We start from the raw sequence: 24,227 nt of genomic DNA, 5'->3' as shown, positions 1-24,227 counted from the left end.
GCAAATGTTCCAGGTAATAAAAAACATGGAAACTTATGTAAATATTAGTATCGTTATTCTCACCTTCACATGCAAAATACCCAATATTGTGTACTATTGATGATGATTTAATGACCAAACTGACTTAAAAGTGCATTATCTTCATGTCTTTCCTTGTTTGTCCCCTCTGTGTTTAGCCCCTTGTGGGTAGTAAAGAAATAGGTAGGTTTGACAAGGGTTTAGGTAATGGAAAATTGTACCAAGTTGTCAAGAAATTTTACTATATTATTGGCATAGCTGATGGTAAAGGAAATATTGAAGGTGAAGACATTAGAGCAATGAAGAAGAAAATGTTGAGAAGGGCACAGAATTTATCATGAGAATTATTAAAGACTTGGTTCTCTATATACAAGATAATTCACATCATTTCAACAGGATGAAATTTTACATTTGAAATCAACACAATCACATGATGTGTACTTAACTACTGGTTGTCTGTTGTGGCAGTCATATGACAGGCCTGCTTTCTTAGTTACATTTAATTTTAAATGCAAGCTACATTGCTTACTCAGCCTTGGAGAAAACAAACAAACAAAAAAACTATCCTACTTCAATTTATATTCATAAAATAATTAAATTTTTCATTTCTTTGTGTTAGGATTGATATGATAGGAATGTCACAAATGCAATAAGATACAAAGACTTTGTATACAAATACAAATTAGCTTAATTGTTTCTTTAAGATTATCATATAGGTTTTAAATTAAACCATAAATATCGATAAGAATAACGAACCTACTTAATTGCTTATAGCAAATTAAAACTAGAAACTGAATATTATGGAGAGAAACAGGAAATATAATGCTGTTATGCTTCCTGAGATTCCTACAGACTTCTATAGCTGCTTTGAGACACTAAAACTTCAGAATAATGCAGAAGACCACAAAAGTATTTATTACAAAGTAGCAGAATGATGTGAAATTTTAAAGTGTATTATGGAACTACAGCAAATTAATAAGAAGAGATGGAAGACACTGAAAAATGTTGGAATTAAAGAAAAGAATGAATTTAAAATAATTTATGCTGTTGTTGTTGTTGTTGTTATTATTTAGCTCCAGGTTGTCCCTGATTGGAAAGATCTATGATGAAAGGCATTCCAGCCATGACCATTCCATCTTTTTGTATATCTAAAATAAAAATTCAAATGGAAATTGTAGTTAAGCCACCCGTGCCGGTGACACATAAAAAGCACCGTCAGAACGTGGCAGATGCCAGCGCCGCCTGGCTGGCGTCCGTGTCAGTGACACATAAAAGCACCAACTGATCGTGGCTGTTTGCCAGCTTGCTCTGGCCCCTGTGCTGGTGTCACATAAAAAACACCCACTACACTCATGGAGTGGTTGGTGTTAGGAAGGGCATCCAGCTGTAGAAACACTGCCAAATCAGACTAGAGCCTGGTGCAGCCTCCATGGCTTCTAGACCCTGGACGAACCATCCAATCCATGCTAGCGTGGAAAACAGACGTTAAATAATGATGATGATGATGATGATGATGATGATGATATTGTTTAATATTTCCTTCCTGTTATTAGAGGGTAAAGCCTGATTTTAAGAGAATTAGGTTGCTATTTCTAAAATGTTGAATGACCACACAAATGCTCCCAGGCTGGGTCTTTTAAATGGTTATGAAATAACAATGTTTATGTAGTTCTGGCATTAGCCTACTAACCAAAGATGTCTGACATTTTACTACTTTAGTGTACTTTTAGGCAGGTCTCATAAAGCTACTTACAATAGCATCATATTTTAATTATTATATGTTCCCATATGTGTTGTAGTGTCCCCCTCTGTGTAATGCCTTTATGGCAATTTGAAAGAAATAAAGAAGCTTGCTTCTCAACCACATGGTTCTGGGTTCAATCCCATTGTGTGGCATCTTGGGCAAGTGTCTTTGCCTTGGGTTGACCAAAAATTTGTGAGTGGATTTGGTAGATGGAAACTGAAAGAATCCTGTCATATATATCTGTGTGTGTGTGTGTGTGTGTGTGTGCATGTGTCTGTGTGTTTGTCCCCCTCCATCATTGCTTGACAACTGGTGTTGGTGTGTTTACATCTCTGCAACTCAGCAGTTCAGCTAAAGAGACCGATAGAATAAATACTAGTCTTAAAAAAGAAGTCATGGGGTGATTTGTTTGACTAAAACCATTCACGGTGGGGCTCCAGCATGGCTACACTCAGATGACTGAAACAAGTAAAAGAATAAAAGAATATATATTTAGAAGGGAAAAAATAAACTAGAATTTCAGAATTTTGCCAATGATTAGATTCAGCAGATTGTCCATCAAAATCTTAAACTCAGGGTCAACCTTTTTCTTGTAAAAATAATTTGACAACTTAAATATCTTTATATGTAAAAGTCAAGTTGTGTGAGTGTCTGTCTCCTATGATTTAGATTCCTAACTACTCCCACATTTTGCGGTGCAGTTTAACCAAAAGCGGGTATCTTATAGTCGTGATTCATATCGAGCCCTTCTGGGTATTAGTGCGCATCTACGATGAGTCTACGATTTAAAAAAAAATTACCATAATTTTTTTTCCATTTTAATGCATTTTTTCGCTATTATATAAGGGAAGTAACTCTCTAAAAATGTCTACGATGAGTCAACGATTTAAAAAAAAATTTACCATCATTTTTTTTCCATTTTTAGTGCATTGTTTTGCTATTTTTGGGCTATAACTCTCTAAAAATGCTTATATAGTTATTTCCCTTACAAACCCGAGCAACGCCAGGCGATACTGCTAGTATTAAATAAACGATAATCTACTTAAGTATATTGGGTATTCTTTCAGTTAATATTTGATTGGTTTTATTTATGATTTCACCTAAAACCTACATGTCACACACATAGGTACGTGTGTGTATGTGTATGTGTGCGTGTGTATATATTCATGCTATGTGTTCAATAATATAATTTAAGACTTAATCCTTCTAAACATATATTGAAATATATTTGCTGCGATTATATAGCTTATATTTTGAAATATATGACTGAGAGAGAATAAAGATCTTAGCTTGCTGGAGGCATTGTTAAGCATACCACTATATACAGAAATAAAAAATTTCATCAAGAAAAGAACAAATGTTATGTTGTCAGTGGTGGTTGGGTCTGGTTTGACTAAATACAATGACAAATGAGTTAAGAGGAAAGAGCTTTTATATTTTACATCTAATTTCAATATAGGCATTTTGTAATAATTAAATATCACCTCAATGCATCTAGAGGTTATTGAAATACACATTCATGTTTATAAGACAACCTAACCTTCTTAATTTTGTATTCAGAGCATTTTTTATTTTTTAAAACCTTAATTATATTTTCCAAATGAAAAATAGTAAGTGTAAGATGAAGGTTTAACTAAACAACAGGTTATGGTTATTTTACTTGATAATGGTATGCTAGTAAATGGAACAATTTATGAATCAGTCAATGCAGTTAACTCTTTTGTTATCATATTTCTGAGGAAAGTTCATGACTTTTGCTTCAATTAACTTTGAAAATAATGAAGAATTTAGTAGAGTAATTGTCATTATTAAGTTGGTGGAAACTTTTAATTTAGATTGCTTTAATCCTTTAGTGTTTAAACTGAACATATCTGGCCAATATATTCTGTCAGATCCACCTCCTCATGCTTAACATATCATGTCATTCTAAAAATAAATAATCACATTACTGAAATCTCAAAGCTCTAAGATAATGCATGATTAATTCAAAGCAATGCAAATAAATTAGCATTACATTCGATCAGGTTATTTAAATGTTAAAGGGTTAAACAGGAAGTTTCTTTTACAGGACCAGACATGGTCTCAGATAGGTTAGTATCGAAAGGGCTGAAGGAGACAAAACTCTTTTAAACTTGCTCATATGTATGTAAAGATTTCCTGAGACGGAACATGGCTTTGATTCCCAGTCCAAGAGGCAAGTTGTGTCTTTTGGCAAAGCACTTTACTTTATGTTGTTCCAGTCTACTCAGCTGGCATGAGCAAATAATAAAACTGTGAGTGCCCAGCCATCACCAATTTAATATCACATCATTAACAAATCAGTGGAAAGGCAATAAATTTTTAAGCACAAAGTGGGAGGTACCCAATAGTGGACGATTACATTCTATCTTTATCTTTTTCTCTTTTATTTTTGTTATCTCTTCTAACTATAATAAGGTTTGACTATCTTGTTTTTCTCTTTTATTTGTTTTAGTCACTGGATTGCAGCCATGCTGGGGCACCACTTTGAAGAGCTTAGTTGAACAAATTAATGCCAGTACTTCTTCAAAGTCTGGTACTTAGTCTATTGGTCTCTTTTGCCAAACTGCTAAGTTAAAGGGATGTCAACAAATCAACACTGGTGTCAGGGAGGATAAACACAAGCATTAAGACAAATGCACTATGCACACACACATATGCATATACATACACATATATATATATATATATATATATATATATATACATACATATATATATATATATATATATATAATTATATATATATATATATATATATATATATATATATGTATATATATATATATATATATAATTATATATATATATTATATATATATATATATACACACATATATAAATTAATTTGGGATCTAAAAGATCACAATGAACAATTTAATTTAGAATGGTTAATTCTCTAAATCTCGATACCTTATGACAAAGGCAAAGAATTCTGTCTTCTCTGTAATTCTGAACTATTTTTCATTATTTTTTGTAAAAATCCCCTAGGAAACACGGTTATAGAATGTGCATACCGATGTAAACATTGGCAAAAACACACCTTTAGTTCATATAAGTATCATTATATATCATTAACACTGAACTCAAAACCTTGCAGCTGCAAAGCAAGTTTCTTAATCACCAGCTTGCTTTATTGGTGACTGTCTTTAGTTTCCAGTGTGATAAATGAGTTGAGTCAGACGTAGGCTTTCCTCAACCTTCATCCATATTCTAACTAACGTAATTAGATTACAAAATATTAAATAAATATATTAAATAAAGTGTAAAAATACCGTAACTACAAATCAAAACAAGAAATCCCTCAAACAAATAAACAACCCCCACCATCCTTATTAACTGCTGATTAGCATATGAGGTATGTGTGCTGTTAGTTTAGCTTCTAACATGTAAGCACATATTTGATAAACTAACTGGCAATATTAGACTTTCGAATTCTTACTGCCTGAGTGTGTGTTACAGGAAGAAAATGAGAGAAAGAATTAGCTAAATCAACATAAAGGAGAAGATATAAATGAAAAGAAACTTGATTTGCTCTAGTGTATAACACAAGGAACAGGTTAAGTGAAGCTAATTATAACAAAGCAATTACCAACTTAATTCCCTATTTCCATTTTGAACCATAAATATTCAGCAAGGATATATTAACATAGCACTGTGCTCTAAATGGAAGCTATTAACAATTCTACGTGTTTAGACATGTTTTCATAGTGCAGTAGATCGAAGTTATTTGAAGTGACAAAATCAATAGAAAAAAACAAACCCACAATGTATAACTCTCCGGCTGATACACAATTATTGATACACAGATAAAAATGATTTGTTTTTGAAGGAAAATGATAATAAAATGAAAAAAAAACCAACTAAAAACAATGAATCATCATTGTAACATTGTTGAAAAACAACCTTCAAATGAACTTGAATGAACTCTGAATGTAGGATATGTGAATAAATATTCTCCTTACATCTGTCTCAAAACAAAAGAATTCTTTACCTTAAAGATGACATGGTTGTACTGTTAGAGTAGTTATATTCCCATTCTATATTTCTGAGATGAGGAATTAATTTAATGTATACTGTTTATAATTAATTTAATGCATACCTTCCCTTCTTGGGACACAAAACTCTACTTGTGAAGACCTGTTGAGGCAAGTGAGGATCAGAATCGAAATCAATCAATGGAAATTGCAGCTGGGTTACCAGTGCCAGTGGCACGTAAGAGAACCATCCATTCATGACCGTTGCCAGCGCCGCCCCGACTGGCCTCGTGCCGGTAAAAGCACCATCCGTTCGTGTCCGTTGCCAGCCTCGCCTGGACCCCGTGCCGGTGGCATGTAAAAGCACCATCCATTTGTGGCCGTTTGCCAGCTCCGTCTGGCACCTGTGCGGGTGGCACGTAAAAAGCACCCACTACACTCACGGAGTGGTTGGCGTTAGGAAGGGCATCCAGCCATAGAAACACTGCCAGATCAGACTGGGCCTGATGCAGCCTTCTGACTTCACAGACCCCAGTTGAACCGTCCAACCCATGCTAGCATGGAAAGCGGACGCTAAATGATGATGATGATGATGATGATGATGATGATTAGTAAGATTGGTGTCTTCCTCATCTTGGTTGTTGCTTTTACTAGGTTTTGGCTGTTGTATCCTCCAGCCTTCTTCAGATGTCTTGTGTTAAAAATTCCCTCTGTCACTGCCTATAGGCATGGCATAGTAGATAAAGACATTGGTTAATGCTGTGCACTCACCTAAAGGTTCTGAGTTCAATCTCAAGCAAGACACTAAGGTAATTCACAAAAACAAAATCAACTGAAGCAAAAATGTCATGATGCATAGAGAGCAGATTGAGAATAGAGTGCCTCCAATGATCAAATAAAGAGTTAGTTTTGAAATTCCAATACAACTGAGTTTAACACAAAACACCTGAAGAAAGCTGGAATGTACAACAACCAAAATGTAGTGAAAGCAACTATCAAGATGAGAACACCAGTTCAACTAATATAACCAGTATACATAGTATTCCAACTAACTGGAGATGAGTCCATTTTATCTGAGCAGGAATTTAAGTTTGTTTTTTTTACAGAGTCAGTTACTGGTTAAAAAATTCAACAGTTTCAGTAAGAACCACATCCTTGAACAAAACACATTCTATGTTCATAGCTGCTGAGTCTAAAGGTAAGAGCAGAGTTCATAACCCTTGTAAACCTTCCAATTGGGGACCATAAAACCCTTGGGGTTTCTTATAAGATTTTGTTGTTAAAATTTATCTACAATGAAATGGTTATATTTCTATAATACTCGAAATATTTTAACAATTTTTTTTATACAATTCCCAATAATATTTAATTATAAAAATATAATGCAGCTTCTGAAAACTTCAAATGGCTATAAGGGTCCAGTAGAGTAAAATAGGAACTAAAGGGGTTCACAGGCAAAAAAAAAGGTTGAGAGCCACTGATTTAAACTATTGCAGATCAACACTTACAGGAAAAAACATGAGAAAGGGGAAAATCCCTGAGTGTAGTGGCCAGTGTAGGGAAAGGAGGTCGGAAACACCAAGATGGAAAGATGAGTGGGCCGAAGGGGTCTGAATGGTAGAGGTGCAAGACCAGTTAGTTTTATGAAGCAGCGATAGAAGACAGAGAGCAGAGACAGTATGCATATAAACAGAGGCTGGAGTGTGTCTGTTGGAGATGAAACACCAATCATCTGTGTGGCTCTTCTCTGGATGTAGTTCAGAAAGCCAATGTGCATAACAGCCGATATAGGTATAGTAGCACTCCATTTGGATTTCACTTGAATTTCTAAACCCCTTTCATGAAATAATACTTCTGATGAAATGTTTGATGCAAGCAAAAAAGAGAAAAGAAACTGACAATATATCTTCTAGAAATTATATTTTAACAATTGACTAGCAGTATCGCCCGGCGTTACTCGGGTTTGTAAGGGAAATAACTATAAAGCATTTTTAGAGAGTTATAGCCAAAAAGTAGCAAAAAAATGGAAAAAAAATTATGGTAAATTTTTTTTGAGAGTTAAAAAGGTCGAGTTGCGTCCCCTAGACAGTCTGTGGTTTGTGTTTCTGATTCTCGACCCCATGTCGAATTTATCGATTTTTTTCAGAACTGGGGGAACTTTTCAAAATTTTTGCTGCGTTAGTTTTGAATTATGACATTGGGCTATGTGTGTGTCAAGTTTCATCAGAATCGGTTGAAAGCCGTGGTCAGGGTGAGGGTACAACCTAACAGACACACAGACACGCAGACAGACAAACTGCCGTTTATATAGAGAGAGATTCCTATATTAAATTACTTTAGTCCTTTGGTTTGTGTTAGCCAAACCAAAAGTTAGGGCTTTGCTAGAATACTATTCTCAAAAGTTTCAATGGTTTCTATGGATCTAGCCATTTAAGATACCAGGTTAGGAAAATAATGAAGTATTAGTGGTTTCAAATTTTGGCAAAATGCCAGCGTTTTGGGGTAGAGGCTTAGTAAATTAAATCAACCCCAGTGTTCAACTGGTACTTATTTTATCAACTTTGAAAGGATGAAAGACAAAGTTGAGATCAGCAGAATTTGAACTCTGAGTGTAAAGAGTTCTAATATATGGTAATAATGAAAACTACATAAAATTACAAACTGCAGCAATCTTTATATGGTTGCTTAAACTGCTAGAAGTAGCAACCAATTTATCTCAAATTAAGCCCTAGCATCTTAAAAAAGGTGGGATGCATTGGACAGTGCAGTTATAGATGTACAAAGAAACAGGGTGATCATAAACACCTTTGATCATAGTTCTGCTCAATAAGAATTAATTTAGGGTTAATCAACAACATCAATAGTAATGTATTAACTGAGGTAAATATATCTGAGAGCTGCTTCTTTGTACCTACACTTCTTGTCACTTAACCAAATTGCAATATCTGCACACATCAGTAGAATAATTTAAAATGAGTGATGATAACACCTCGCTAACTTCTTTAGATGGAATTAATACAATTTTAAAAGTGTTAGAATTTACTAAAGTAAATTTGGTCTGAATCTGTCCTTAAAATTTAATAAATGCAACCACATTCTATGAAGATAACTAAATTGAATCAAACAAATAGCCCCATTATTGTCACAGGAGTATTTCTAAACCATAATCTCATTAAGAATTAATTGCTATATCTTTTACAAGAATATAACTGTATCTGTATCTCTATAGTACAACACGAAATGTAATTGAGATAAGAGATAAGAGTAAACAGAATTCGACAAATACAGATTAAAAATAACAGAAACCTAATTTGAAAGGCAGCAGCCCAACATTGTTATTTTCACAGCAACTAAATCAGTCAAAACAAGAATGAATCTTGGAACTCGAGTCTGCTAGAATTTATCAGAAAGGAACTTTAATGAATAAAGAAAAATATTATCCTGTAAGATTTCTAATCTATTGCTAAATATGCTTCTATTATTTATCCGCTGTTTGTTGCAGAAATAAATTTTTGCCTCCCTGCACCATATATCTATCTATCTGTCTATCTATTTATTTTCTAATAGTATGTATCCCATATATATATATATATATATATATATATATATATATATATATATATATATATATACTAATTCAGATAATTACTTCCAGAAAGAGCTTAAAGTGCTTGTAGTATATAAGATATATATATATTGATGATGATGATGATGATGATGATGATGATGATGATATAAGTACTAGAATATTATGGCTACTGTCTAAGGAAATAAGATGCTTTGATAAAGTTATAAATAAGCAGTATATTTTGGACAAACATTGAGTTGATTGTATACACAAAATAATACTGACATATGTTTAGATAATAGATAATTCACCAATGGGTGTGATAATAATAATAATAATAATAATAATAATAATAATAATAATAATAATAATAATAATAATGATAATGATAATAATAATAGTAATAATAATAATGATAATAATAATAATAATATACATCAACACAAAATTTACTTATTTGACATTGTTGCACTATTTATATATATAGAAAGTAGGTTTAGTTTGGCCAAATTGTTAAGAAGTTTGTTTCAGAACCATGAAGTTGTGGATTCAATCCTACTGCCTAGCATTTTGGGCAAATACTTCGTGAGTGAAATTAGGCAGATGGAAACTGTACAGAAGCCTTCCAGGTTGATTGTAATTCAAAAGTACAGCCTTGTAACACATTGTTTCACACTGATTCTGTCAGACAATTCCATTAAGGATACACATTTCTGTGTAACCTTAATGGAATATTTACATTAATTCAGGAGCAGATAATTTCGTTGATTGAACAACTGAATCTTCATCCTCAAATAATAGAGATTCTCTATCACCATAGACAGGAAAACTATTATTTTAAACATGTGAAGATTATTGTCAAAGTTTACCATATTATAATATTTATTTCTTACTTAGGGTAGTGAGAAAAATGCTTAGCTGCATTTCGTCTGTCTTCATGCTCTGAAGTTCAAATTCCACTGATATCAACTTTCTCTTTCATCCTTTTGGAGTTGATAAAATAAGTATTGGTTGAGCACTGGGTTGATTTAATTCACTTACTTCTCCACCCCCGAAATTGCTGGCCTTGTGCCAAAATTTGAGACCAATATTTATTTTTTACTTAGGTACAAAGTCACATTTATTGAGTAAGAAGAATGAGATGATGTAATGTTCATAAGATACCTCTAAGATCATTAGTAGCATAAATGAATGAAATACTACCCAAATAAAATAATTGGCTGCCCTTTTTTTCCTTTTCTTTCATCTTATCCATTTCCCCATCCCAGTTGCAAGCAAACCACCACCCTTGCCATTTCCACTATTTAACATCCACTTTTTTTATGCTTACATAGGTAAAAGAGAATTTGTTGAAGTAGATTTTACTACATCTGAATGCTGTCAAGACAAGGTTGCACATAACCACACACACGCATGTGTACAACAAATTTCTTCACAAAGCTATAACCCAAGGTTATAGTTGAAGACGCTTGCTCAAGGTGCCATGCAGTGGGATTGAACCTGAAACCATGTAGTTTGGAAGCAAACTTGTTAACTACAAACCGAGGCAGATAAGTTTTAGTGCCTTTAATATATTACTAGAACCTATTAAAATATGATGATTAAATTTTACTCATAAACAGTATTCAAGTAAATATTCCCCTACTCCCTGTTAATGATATTGGTATACTCTTTTACTCTTTTACTTGTTTCAGTCATTTGACTGCGACCATGCTGGAGCACCGCCTTTAGTCGAGCAAATCAACCCCGGGACTTATTCTTTGTAAGCCCAGTACTTATCCTATCGGTCTCTTTTGCTGAACCGCTAAGTGACGGGGACGTAAACACACCAGCATCGGTTGTCAAGCAATGCTAGGGGAACAAACACACACACAAACATATACACACACATACATATATATATATATATATATATATATATATACATATATACGTCAGGCTTCTTTCAGTTTCTGTCTACCAAATCCACTCACAAGGCATTGGTTGGCCCGGGGCTATAGCAGAAGACACTTGCCCAAGATGCCACGCAGTGGGACTGAACCCGGAACCATGTGGTTGGTAAGCAAGCTACTTACCACAAAGCCACTCCTGCGCCTGGTATATTTAATTAAAACATATACCCTCCAATGCTTCATTGTTTCATACAAGTAAAGTTCTCATATCTAAGATAATTTACCTTTCAAATTAATAAAAACGATTAATAAAATTTTGAATTACAGAATTCAAGCCAAGCTTATTCAAGATAAATTTTTAAAATGCATATCAAACTGATTAAACACTTTTATAAAAATAGTTTATATTTATATTTAAAATAATACAATTGCTTCATATCCAGATATGAAGAAGTAAGAGATTGTTGATTACATCTGGAAATTAAAGGAAAGGAGAGTATTTTTGTTTTTTAAAGAATTCCTTTATGGGAGTGAATAGCTTTAAAGAAATGGACAGAGCAATAAATTTTAATTGAGAATTACGATAAGAGAAACTTGATGAAGGCTGATTACAATCACTTAATTATTCAACAACATGTTTGTATATAAGTGGAGGCGCAATGGCCCAGTGGTTAGGGCAGCGGACTCGCGGTTTTGATTCCCAGACCAGGCGTTGTGAGTGTTTATTGAGCGAAAACACCTAAAGCTCCACGAGGCTCCAGCAGGGGATGGTGGTGATCCCTCTTTCACCACAACTTTCCCTCACTCTTACTTCCTGTTTCTGTTGTACCTGTATTTCAAAGGGCTGGCCTTGTCACTCTCTGTGTCATGCTGAATATCCCCGAGAACTACGTTAAGGGTACACGTGTCTGTGGAGTGCTCAGCCACTTACACGTTAATTTCACGAGCAGGCTGTTCCGCTGATTCGGATCAACCAGAACCCTCGTCGTCGTAACTGATGGAGTGCTTCCATCCATCCATGTATATAAGTGTGTGTCTTTGTGTCTGTGCTTGTCCCCCATCACTGTTTGACAACTAGTCTTGGTGTATTTATATTCTTGTCACTTAATAGTTTGGCAAAAGAGACTGAGGGGTTTTAGATTTTGGCACAAGGCCAGCAATTTTGGGATCACATCGGCCACAGTGTTCAACTGTATTGCAACAGTAACCACTGCTTCTAATTTAGGCACAAGGCCATCAATTTTCAAGGGAAAAGGGCAATCAATACCACTGATCTATGTACAAAGAATGAAATTTGTAGGAAGGAATGAAATTTGTGCAAAGATTGACTTTAGTTCTTAGACTGACTGTTTTTTATATTTTTAAAGGTTGAAAGGCAAAGTTAACGACTGTGAGAGTTGAACACAGAATGTGAGGGGCAGTTATTGCAAAGCATTGTGTTTGGTGCTCTAATGATTCTGCTGGCTTGTTGCCTTAATAATAATAATAATAATATAATAATAATAATAATAATAATAATAATAATGATGATGATGATGATGATGATGATGATGATGATGATGATGATGATGATGATGATGATGATGATGATGATAATAATAATAATAATAATAATAATAATAACAATAATAATAATAATGATAATAATAATAAAAATTATAATGATAATATTGTTCATTGAAGAAGATAATGCAATTCATAAATTGCATTCATCTTGAAAGCAAACTATCAATAAAATAAATTAATAAAATATTCATCAGGTTGCTTATTAGTCTTTTGTTTTCCAGCAAAGACGTTCGGCAAAGTGATAAAAATATTCTTTTGTTTCAATCTATGATTATTGTCTTCTATTTCCTATAGAAATTTTAATAAAAAAAAAAAATTCATTTCAGAAAATGTGTTTAATAAACAATGATTTCTGAAATATTATGTATATCGAAAATGGTAATAGGAAACAATGAATAAACACAGATTTAGTTCTATGTTCTAAGAACAATGCTATAACATATAGGACAAACTCTAATACACCAGCTTCGGGTGAATGCTTATCTATTTGTATAGTTTGTCGTCAAGATTAAGTTGGTTATCGGAAGATATTGTTGTTGAATAAACAATGATAGATTTTGTCACTTTGGTGCCCATTTTTGATGTTACTAAGTAAATTTATAACAGGAAGGAAACGGTACAGAAAGGCATGTACTTTGATAAAGATATATTGTTAGTCCTTGTCTTCATTGTACAGTTTGAACCAGGGATCTATAGCTCCAAACTCTTAGCATTCAATTTCTAATAATGATACAGGAATTGACATAATATGGTATAAATGTGGTTTTGTTATGATTAGGAGGCAAATTTTGTTTTATTTTTCTTTAAAGCACAGTGATTGAAGCCAAGCAATTTCAAAGAAAAAGAAAGAAGATAGAAATGAAGGAAGAAAAAAAATAACGATTAAATAATATTTCTAAATAAAATTAATTTTTTATTCAGAGAGTTTATTTAATCATCTTATTTAACTAAAAATTAGGAAGCAATCTGATTAGGTAAATTCTTGAAAGGATATGCAGCAGTGAAAAAAAAAAAAATTGAATAAAGTATGACGTTTTCAGTCACTTCAGCTGATGAAAGAAAAGAAAGAAAATACACATTTTATATACATATTATTATATATAAACACACGCATACACTCACACTAAATGTATATCATCATCATCATCATCATCATCATCACCATTATTTAACATCCATCTTACATGTTGGCATGGGTGGATGGTTTGATAGGATCTGATGAGTTGGAACTATGTGTCATGCTTCAATGTCTCATCATCATCATTGTTCGACCTTGGTCGAGACAATGGAATTTACCATGCTACGCCAGACTTCACGGTCCATCATGGCATTACGGAGGTCCTGTTGCTGGATGCCTGTATCCCTGGAGATTACATCAGGGTAGGAGAGTGTGCGCCCTCTGGTATTGCGAGTAGATGGCTTCCAGAGGAGAAGAGTAGAAATTACTTTTTTTTCAGCTCTACAACAATGTCCAGCAAACTGGACTCTCCTACCCTTCACAAGAGATGTCTACTTTGACATGGTTTCTACAGCTAGATGCCTTTCCTAACAATAACCGCTTTTACAAAGTGTACTGGGTGCATTTTTTGTGACACTAGCACTAGTGATGTTTGTCTCATAAGTTGCAAGGTTAAGGGACCTAATGTGGCCCCTATAACTGAGAGGGGAGAGAAAGTAGAAGTGGATGTAATGAATGTGGGTAGGGGATGAAGGAAAGTAAGATGAAAAGATATGTCTTCCTCATTTTAGTATCCACATTTATATCTATGTAAACATGGAAATGTAGACATTAAAATGAGGATGTGTTTGTACTTTTATATACTCCTTTACTCCTTTATTTGTTTCAGTCATTTTGACTGCGGCCATGTTGGAGCACCGCCTTTAGTCGACCAAATCGACCCCGGGACTTATTCTTTGTAAGCCCAGTACTTATTCTATCGGTCTCTTTTGCCGAATCGCTAAGTGACGGAGACCTAAACACACCAGCATCGGTTGTCAAGCAATGCTAGGGGGACAAACACAGACACACAACACACACATACATATATATATATATATATATATATACATATATACGACAGGCTTCTTTCAGTTTCCGTCTGCCAAATCCACTCACAAGGCTTTGGTCGGCCCAGGGCTATAGCAGAAGACACTTGCCCAAGATGTCACGCAGTGAGACTGAACCTGGAACCATGTGGTTTGTAAGCAAGCTACTTACCACACAGCCACTCCTGCACCTATATATACTTTTATTAAAGCTGCAAACTTATCACAAAAAGAGTTTTTGTGATAATTTTGCAGCTCTAATTAAAGGATATTACTCTACTTTTGGTATTCGAGTACTATTTTTACCACGTTATTTTGCACTTATGTGCTCATCTGTGTGTGTGTGTGTGTGTGTGTGTATACATGTATAGATATATGTATATGTATATATACATACATACATGTGTATGTATGTATATATGTATGTATGCATGTATGTATGTATATGTGTTCAGCCTAAAAATCTCAGCGCCTCACTGGGCTAAATTTTTCTGTTGACATTAAGTTGCTTGTTTGACAAGATACTCACTAAAAGAATATCAAAGAAATAAAGAACAAAGTTCATTTTCAATAAGTGATCAAATGATGTCAAACAAGAACAATAACTTGAGAATATTCCTCTTTTCTTCCTTGTCTTGTTTCAAGTTCTATTTCTGAAATAGGTACAATGTAAAATATTCTAGACTTTATGTATGGAAAGAGACAATACTAAATTAGTGAGGCACAGGTTGGAGTGATGGCTATTGATAACTGAAGCAAGATGAGTTTAGAGAACATGGTTTTTGGGGGGTAAGACTAAGTAGAAAGAAATCAATACGACACAACTGGTAGATTTTTATATTGTTTTTATTAGTATATATTATTGAACAGAGGAAATAGCAAACCTATAGATAAAAGTATAAATGCTATTTCTGGTAAGTTGAAACAAATAGATAAATGACTACTAGAGAAAACATCAACATTTTTTTTTTGTTTCTGTAATCCTGGGTGATTGTCATGTGATCTATAAATGTGTTAAATAATCTCACTACAAAGAGATAATACAGCAGTGAACAATTGAGCTAATTTCTCCTTTGATGTAAAATACTCTTTTACTTGTTTCAGTCATTGGAGAGCAGCTATGCTGCAGCATTGCTTTTTATGATTCTCTTCAAACCACTCAACTCCAGTAGTTATTTTAAGTTTGGTATTTATTCTAAAGATCTCTTTTGCCAATCTGCTAAGTTGGGGAATGCAAATGAACCAGCCCCACTTGTCAAGTGGTGCTGGGTAAACATAAACACCATGACACATATCATCATCATTTAGCGTTTGTTTTCCATGCTAGCATGGGTTGGACGGTTCAACTGGGGTCTGTGAAGCCAGAAGGCTGCATCAGGCCCAGTCTGATCTGGCAGTGTTTCTACAGCTGGATGCCCTTCCTAACGCCAACCACTCTGCGAGTGTAGTGGGTGCTTTTTGCGTGCCACCTGCACAGGTGCCAGACGGAGCTGGCAAACGGCCACGGACGGATGGTGCTTTTACATGCCATCCATTCGTGGCCGTTTGCCAGCTCCGTCTGGCACATATGCATACATACATGCGCGCGTGCACACACACACACACACACACTAGAGGGGACTAGTTGATTACATCAACCCCAGTGTTTCACTGGTACATAATTTATCGACCTTGAAAGGATGAATGGCAAAGTCAACCTCAGCAGAATTTCAACTCAGAACATAACAATGGCTGAAATACTGCTAAGCATTTTGGCCAGCATGCAAACAATTCTGCCAGCTCACCACCTTAATAATAATAATAATAATAATAATAATAATAATAATAATAATAACAACAGTTTTTCTTCTTTCAATTTTGTTTCCATTTCTTGCTGAGTGTCTTCCCAACAATAAGTTTTATTACTATTATTATTATTAGTAGTAGTAGTAACAGTGGTATTAGTAAAATGGTGAGAATTATAAGTGTGTCAGACAAAGCGCTTCATGGCATTTCTTCTGGCTCTTTACATTCTGAGCTCAAATTATGCTGTGGTTGATTTTGCCTTCCACCCTCTCAGGTTTGATAAAATAAATACCAGTTTAGCATTGGGGACGGAGTAATGAATGTAAGCCTTTCTCTAAAATTGCTGGCCTTGTGCCAAAATCCGAAACCATTATTATTATTATTATGGCAAGTTAGTGAGCTGGCAGAATCTCTAGCATGCTGGCTAAAATGCTTAGCGGCACTTCATCTGTCTTTATGTTCTGAGTTCAAATTCTGCCAAGTTTGACCTTGCCTTTCATACTTTCAGGGTCAATAAAACAAGTATCAGTTGAGCATAGGGGTTACCCAAAATTGCTGGCCTTGTGCCAAAATTTGAAACTATTATTATTATTCATTACAAAATTTTAGTACCCTAAAAGTCAATATAGCCATGAGCATGCATTTTAATGAATACACTTACTGAAATTGCATGTGTGTGTATATATGTATATATGTGTATAGTTATATATATATATATATATATATATATATATATATATATATATATATATACATACACACACACACACACACACATACATATCCTATAAATACATACTGATACCAAATATACTATCTTTAAGATAGCAAGTTAGCACTAGGACACATTCCTACACACATGCATACATGCACACATACACATAGTTGTATAGTCTCTGCTTGTGTGTATGTTGACTATAAAACTTTATGGTTGCAAGTGTCAAACTATTTTTATAATAAAAGTTTTACTTTGAACAATTCAATTTTGTTGGGGCACAAAAATGTGCATTTTAATACTAAACTTTATCTAAGTAAACTGTTTACAAATTTTAGGTTTAAAATGTTATTTGATTGTAATGAAATCTGGCAGTTTTTCCATTATTCTTTCTGTACATTAACATTAATAAGCTGCCATGTTTCAAAACGGTACAGAAGTCACTTTATAGATGTTTGTTCATGTGTGCATACATTCCAGTATGTGTGTCTGCATATATAAATATATATATATATATACACACACACTCACATATATACACAAACACTCATGTATATATATATATGTGTGTGAATGTATATATACACTGATGTATACACATTTATTTCTGTTGAGAAATAGAAGCTTAAAATTCTCTTTCTGACTTAATAAAGATTTCTTTTAATACCAGTAAAACTGTAATGTAGTTTCTGTTTTTGTTGTTTGGTGGGGTGTGTGGTTGTTTTGTCATAAAGAGAAATATATTGATTTTTATGTTACAGCTAAAACTTCAAGAAATGAACACAAGTCTATGAAAATTGAGGTTGCAGAGTCACATCAACACTGTTTCTTCGAAAGTAAAGATTATTCCCTGTTTACGCTCCAATTACTATGTTTTAGGCCTGTCAGATTTACAATAACATAAAATAATAAATGGAAGGAAGTACAAAATTTAATGAACACGGGAAATACCATTAGGAAAGAAATGGAAGATAGATACTGCAATAGAAATAAGGTGTTTTATTATGGCCTAATTAATAATTGTAATATTTGTTTGAACCTCCTTGCTGCCAAAGTTTAAATTCCATCAAGGTGGGTTTGTTTTTTTTAAATATCTATCATGAAAGCTGGCATAAATACCGCAACAGAAAACAAGCATAAAATATTTTATGATGGAACATTGCAAATTTATAGTATACCGCTTCTCTGAATTTAAATATGAATATGATGTCTCCATAGACTTTAAGGCATCATAAAGTCGGTGCTTAGCAATGGATTTCATAGATTTAAAATTGGTGAGAGAGTAAGAGAGAAATCATGAGGAGAGAATGTCAAGTCTTTTACAGATAGTGTTACTACAAAATCTGTGAAGCTATTTTACATAGAGAAGTGAAGCAAGGCACAAAAAAATAAGGACCCTACACATAAAAATGCTGTCATTAAAGGTAGCAAATTAGCAAAATCATTAGAGCAATGGATAAAATGCTTGGCAGAATTTGTTCTGCCTCTCTTCAAATCATGTTGAAGTCAACTTTACTTTGCATCATTTTTTTTTCATCAAGGGGGCAGTGGTACAAAATAAAGTACCAGTCAACTACTGGGGTCAATGATACTGATTAACATCCTCCTTTTAAAATTGCTGGTAATGTACCTAAATTGGTCATCGTTATTTATCAAATGTGCTCACCTTTATATACTTCTAAATAATATATATAAATCTGAAATACCCATCTCCACATGTAGTAATTGCAATCATTTAACCTCAGGTTAGCCACTATAGGGTCAAAGGTGTTCCAACCATTCCAAGTACCTTTTATTTCATAGACATTTAATATAATGAAAACATAGTCTAATGTGTTCTTCCTGGTGTCAGATAGTAAAGTGTAATTTGAGGAAGAGTTGTCAGCTATTTATAACAGAATGAGAGACAATATGACAGTTCCATCATTGGTGGTTCATCAAATGTACAAACTGTTTCTTATAAAACAAATGTTTCACACTTAAGCAAGCACTTCTATCTATTTTCTACATGGCTGTCAATACTTACAGTTATCATTATCACAATTAGATTTTAAGCATAATAAATTTATTCATTCAACTTTAAACAACTTATTTATTCAAGTTTAATCAACTTATTTATTCAAATTTACTTTGTCAATTTATTTTAGCTGAAGTTAGTGAGCTGGCAGAATTATTAGCACACTGAACAAAATGCTTAGTGGTATTTTATCCACTGGCAGAATCGTTAGCATGCCGGGCAAAATGCGTAGTCGTATTTCGTCTGCCGTTACATTCTCAGTTCAAATTCCGCCGAGGTCGACTTTGCCTTTCATCCTTTCGGGGTCGATTAAATAAGTACCAGTTATGCACTGGGGTCGATATAATCGACTTAATCCGTTTGTCTGTCCTTGTTTGTCCTCTCTGTGTTTAGCCCTTTTTGGGTAATAAAGAAATAGGTATTTTATCCATATTTACATTCTGAGTTCAAATTCCACTGAGGTCTACTTTGCCTCTTATTGTTTCAGGCCAATGAAATAGATATGAGTTGGGCATTGGAGTCAATGTAATCAACTAGCCTCTTCCCTTAAAACTTCAGTCTTTGTGCCTATAATCGGATTATTAAAGTTTAAGCTGAACAAATTTATTCATTCAAATTTAATGAACTTATTTATTCAAGTTTAATTAACTTATTTATTCAAATTTACTTTGTCAATTTTTCTCTCCCTTTAAATTTCCTGAAAGTTCTGATCTTGTCTGTTACGACTCCATAACAAAATAATTTTTTCACAGCACACTTTGAAAAGCCATAGATTCAGGCAAATAATTCTGAATTACATATGTTATATATTATAGAAAGTTTCCTATATGAATCAGAAGTGTTGAAAGATGTTAAAGTTGAGAATCTGAGAATAATAACCATTTCAGCTTGTGAATGGAAAATATTAAAAGAAAAGCAGAAACAAAATTTTACTTGAAGCATTTTACTTTCTTTAATATATTTTCAGAAAGGAGACAAAATAAAATTCAATTTGAACATTGATATCAATATATAGCACCTTCAGCTGTGTAAATGGCTAAAAGATTTTAGGAAATTGTTGAAGTTGTTTTCAAATATTTGGAATCAAATAAGAGATTTCGCATTCAAGAGGCTAATCATTTCTAAAATATGCATATCAACACCCCCATTTACACATCCATACTACTATCGATACTAATCACCGTTTTCATCATTGTTTTAACATTCCCTTTTCCATGTTTACTCGAGACAGACGAAATTTGTTAAGGCAAATTTTCTATGAATGAATGCTCTTTCTATTGTAAGTCTTCACCTGTTTCCAAGTAAGGTACTATTTGCCCATGACACATTTTCATGGAAAATTGGAAATGAAGGACATTACTTGCATGACAGTGACACTTACAATGGTCATACAATGTCAAGGTAAGGAAATAGCAATACACACACATGCATATATATATATCATCATCATCAAGTGTTTTAAATTCAGGTTTTGCCCCTGTTAATGGGGGTGACCGGATCTACCTCAATGCCATAGCAACCAAGGTAGGCAGGTGCAGCCTTTGCTATCATGAGGCTTTTTATAATTAAGATTCAGTTGAATTAGGCACTTAAATTGAGGCACCAAGTCAGTTTGGTATAGTCTGCACAGCTCCAAGTTAGGTGAACAGAATGTAAATAAGTAACAAGGATGTGCAGGTATCAATACATTACAGCTGTTTCGAGTGGCTCCATTTAATCAATCAATGAAAATATTACATCAATTTGAAAGAAACCGCTCTCCTCTGGCATAGATGACCATATAGATTTCCAACATAAAGGATAAACCATTCTTAATAAATTTATATCAATACTAGAAAATAAGTTACTCTTTTACTCTTTTACTTGTTTCAGTCATTTGACTGCGGCCATGCTGGAGCACCGCCTTTAGTCGAGCAACTCGACCCCGGGACTTATCTTTTTGTAAGCAAAGTACTTATTCTATCGGTCTCTTTTTGCCAAACCGCTAAGTGACGGGGACGTAAACACACCAGCATCGGTTGTCAAGCAATGCTAGGGGAACAAACACAGACACACAAACACACACACATACATATATATATATACATATATACGACAGGCTTCTTTCAGTTTCCGTCTACCAAATCCACTCACAAGGCATTGGTCGGCCCGGGGCTATAGCAGAAGACACTTGCCCAAGATGCCACGCAGTGGGACTGAACCCAGAACCATGTGGTTGGTTAGCAAGCTACTTACCACACAGCCATGGCAGAATCAGTACACACACACACACACACACACATATATATGTATATATTTATAAATGGGTTTCTCTCAGCTTCTGTCTAAGTTCACTCACGAGACTTTGGCTGGTGTAATAGTAGAATGCATGGGCTGGATGAGGACCATTTTATTGCAGTAAACCTTACCTGTTATTAAAGTGAGTGAGTTTATTTTATTCTATAAGTCTTCAACCAGTTGTAAAGTCATTAAAGAATGGAAATATCACACAACTGTTTTGCTCAGACGATAACAAATGAAAATATGAAATTTCAACATTTGCACATATATCTCATGTTATCATACCAATGAATAATCTTTCCAAACCAATTTTTTTTTGGTGTGGCTAACATAGTTTGGTCAATGATGTATTTGGGAATTTGGGAGAGGTATGAATATCGTGACTCCTAGTTTCTGTTGCTATAATTCTGAAGCCTTAGGTCTGTGAAGAAATCAATATTTATATTGTAATTAATATTTTCCTTTCAGGAAGACAATTCTGCTTGGAAGCTTCTTATCTTATTCAGATTTTCTATTTTCAATTAACAGTTTCTCATAACTTATCACATTCATTCCATATTTTTTGACAATGTAAAATTCCTCAAAATCTATATATCAAACTCCTCCAGCTTACTACCACCATGCATAATATACATACACACACACCTTTATATACATATACATGTATATATATATATTGTTATAGACATACATACATCCCCCTCTCTCTATATATATATTGTTATTCACATATGTACGAACAGGTAATATAGATGTATGAACTCCGTATCCTATATAAAAGTTTTCTGGAAAAAAATATAATTTTAGAAAATCATGAAGTAACAAGATCAGATATTGGACAACATATTTTTTTTAAAAGCATATCCATTTTCAGATATAGCTTGTTAAGAATCTGTCATAATGTCTTAGAGATGTTACAGTACTAGAGTTTTTCTGTTTTGTTTCTTTATCCTCATAGACATAAAATTTGAAATATTATTTTTCTTCTTTTCACACAGAAGTGTGAGTTACAGTGTTCATTCTTTTCCAAAAGGCATTAGCAATGGAAGTCAAGTAACTACAAAGTGTGAATTGAAGGTAGGGGTTGTTGACTTGAATTGCTGAGGGCATTAACTTCTACTATGAATGGCACTCTCTCGGTTGATGAAGGTTCAAGTTGATCTGATCAACAGAACAGCCTGCTTGTGGAATTAATGCAAGTGGCCGAACATGTAATTCTCAGGGAAATTTAGCGTGACACAGAATGTTAAAAGGCCAGCCCTTTGAAATACTGGTACTGCTAATTTTTTGTCAGCTGAGAGGACTGGAGCAATGTGAAATAAAGTGTCTTGCTCAAGGACATAATGTGCTGAGAGTTGAAAAACCCTAATCACTTAACCATGTGTCTTCACTTCTACTAGACAGTACTAAATTTGAATAAAAGGTTGAAGAATTGTCAATCCTATAAACTGAAAAGCTATACAGTAATTGACTCTGTTGGATAATCCCAATTATATTCTCCAAATCCATCTTTGTCAAAATCCTGAAATCTTTTAGCTACTCATTGGTTCCTGTATTTTGCAAAGGCCACATAACCTGTTCTTTTATGCTAAATGCTAAGAAGTAGTTTTTTCCAGTAATCCTTTGACCTCCAAAATATCACGTTATTTAAAAAGTCTCTCAGTAAACCACTATATCTGAAATGCATTTGCTTGTGTTATTTTGTATGTATGAATTACTTTATTTAGAGGCATTTTAAGGTAATCTTAATAGATTATCATCCCAATTTCAGGAAACTAACACAAATATTTTTCAAGCATCAAAAAAAAACGAAAAAGAAAAAGCTTTAAAAGAGATAAACAATTATTTGCTTAAACTAAGCCAGTATGGTAAAAAACAAACTACAAAAAAAAAAAAGAAAAAAGAAGCAGATGTAAAGATGAAGATGATAATGATTGCACACGTATTTTCAGCATAAAAAGGGATCCAATTATAAACCCATTTCTAAATAACACACAGGTACATTTACTCAGATATATATATTCATTTGTTTTTATGTCCATTTTTCCATGCTCGCATGAATTAGGTGAATATATTATTGAAGCCTTGTTTTACAGCTGGATTGCTTTTCTTGTCACTAACCTTTACCTGTTTTTCAAGTAAGCGGTATCTTATTTCATGTGTCTGTGTAAGTGCAAAGCTAGCAGAGTGAAGCTACTTGGAACAGATTGAGCTTGAACTCTGCTGCACATGTGCACAAAGCTCACTTCCACTGTATACAGCAGTGTTTGGATGGAAGGTGTGTAGCATGTGATCGTCGCATTGACTATGATAGAGAAAGTTGAGCAGATAATCTGCATCAAATTTTGACAAAAGCTTGGCGATACCTGCTCAGAGGCCTACGCAAAGTTTTCAAAACGCTTTCATCGTTCGAGACACAATCAAGGAGATCTTGTGCAACTGAACCCGAGTGTCATTTTGGTCAGCTGAAAACAGTTTTGGCACAAACTTGGCAGACATGCATCTCATATCCAAATCTTCAGTGATAATGGACAGAACTGAACTGTAACTAATCTGCACATCCTCTGATAACTCACAGATGGTGATTCGATGATTTTCCCC

The 24,227-nt window shown here is 33.9% G+C and overlaps 1 protein-coding gene and 1 long non-coding RNA gene across 3 annotated transcripts in view; one reads left to right on the top strand and one right to left on the bottom strand.

Annotated features, from left to right (window-relative positions):
* Window positions 1–24,227, bottom strand: part of LOC115209156 (voltage-dependent calcium channel subunit alpha-2/delta-3-like) — a 720,530-nt gene that overhangs the window by 227,421 nt on the left and 468,882 nt on the right. The gene's annotated exons all lie outside the window — the stretch shown is intronic.
* Window positions 958–24,005, top strand: LOC118762388. Its single transcript, XR_004998130.1, has 3 exons — window positions 958–969; window positions 12,296–12,300; window positions 23,868–24,005. It is a non-coding gene; the product is annotated as an uncharacterized LOC118762388 (long non-coding RNA).

Source organism: Octopus sinensis, linkage group LG3, assembly GCF_006345805.1.
Source record: "Octopus sinensis linkage group LG3, ASM634580v1, whole genome shotgun sequence".
Lineage (NCBI taxonomy): Eukaryota > Metazoa > Mollusca > Cephalopoda > Octopoda > Octopodidae > Octopus > Octopus sinensis.
Note: the sequence above shows the minus strand (reverse complement) of the source record. Positions and strands in the feature narration are given on the sequence as shown.